Raw genomic sequence first — 1,434 nt, 5'->3', positions numbered from 1 at the left:
TTTACAAATGGGGTTTATCAACCTCCCCACACTTAAACTAAGCATGTCCCCATGCTTAAGCCAAGAGAGAAACAAAGGGTATCAACATTTATTCAATGTAAATAAACTATATGCAACCTAAACTATATGGAATTATCTAAATGGATGCAACTAAATGCAAAAATGGTTTTACCTACTTGGTTAAAAATAAATCATTCCTCCAAGGCATACATGCACAAGTAAGGCCAAGATCATATAACGATTCATGAGTCCTACCAATTGAAGTATAAACATGAAGTTCACATAGACTTGCAAGAAGAACGCTCGTGAAAGTTGGGAATCAAGGAATTGAGCATCGAACCCTCACCGGAAGTGTTTGCACTCTAGTCGCTCAAGTGTGTAGGGTCAATTCTCTCAATTCTCCCCTAATCATGCTTTCTAAGATTTGTTTTTCTTCTAACAATCAACATATATTTCATGCATGCATACAAATATCATGAGGTCTTTTCTTTAGGTTATAATGGGGCTAGGGTCAAGGTAGGGTGCATATTTGGTCAAGTGAGCTTAAAATTTGAATCTTTGATAAGCTTAAACTTTCCACCTAACCTATGACATCCTATACAATTAAATTCTAACCTAACTACCCATTCTTCACTTTTCCACATACTCATGCATTCTCTTTTTCATTTCACAACACATATGCATTGACTTTTATTTGAGCTTTACTTTGGGGCATTTTGTCCCCTTTTTTATTTCTTTCTTTTTCTTCTTTTTCTTTCTTTTTCTAAATTTTTTTTCTTTCCTTTTCCATATTATTTTTCTCTTTTTTTTCTTTTTCTTTTGTTTTTTTTTTCTTTCTTCCTATATACAAGAGCATCAATGCATAAGGCTTTACAATTGATCAATACATGAGCATGTACCCAATTTCCAATAATTTCAATAAAGACACAAAACTACCCTTTTATTCACCCAATGTCCCAAGGTTCCCACACTTGAATGATACTCACACACAGTAGCCTAAGCCAATCAAGGATCCAAATTAAGGACATTTATTGTTTTTCGCTTTAAGGCTTGTAATGTGCTAAATTAAGAACAAAGTGGGTTAATCATATGCTCAAATTTGGCTAACAAAGGAAGATAAAAGGTAAGGCTATTTGGATAAGTGAGCTAAATGAAATGATGGCCTCAATCATATAAATGCATGAATACACAAAATAATGGACATAAAGAATCAAACAAATCAAAGATTACAATCATAGGAAGAGAATAATGCACACAAGAAGGACGATAAGTGGTTATAAGATGTAACCACACCATTAGGCTCGAATCTCGCAAGCTTGTGTTCTTAGCTCAAAAACCATGTTTCAAAATAAATTCTTTCAAGCAAGTTCCACAAATTTTCTTTTTCAAATTGGTAGGGTGCCCTAAAACAGTTTCTTGGAAAGAAAATCATCA

The sequence above is a fragment of the Arachis duranensis genome, chromosome 10 (assembly GCF_000817695.3).
Source record: "Arachis duranensis cultivar V14167 chromosome 10, aradu.V14167.gnm2.J7QH, whole genome shotgun sequence".
Taxonomy (NCBI): domain Eukaryota; kingdom Viridiplantae; phylum Streptophyta; class Magnoliopsida; order Fabales; family Fabaceae; genus Arachis; species Arachis duranensis.
The sequence above is the reverse complement of the archived record's forward strand: the minus strand, read 5'-3'. Positions refer to the sequence as shown.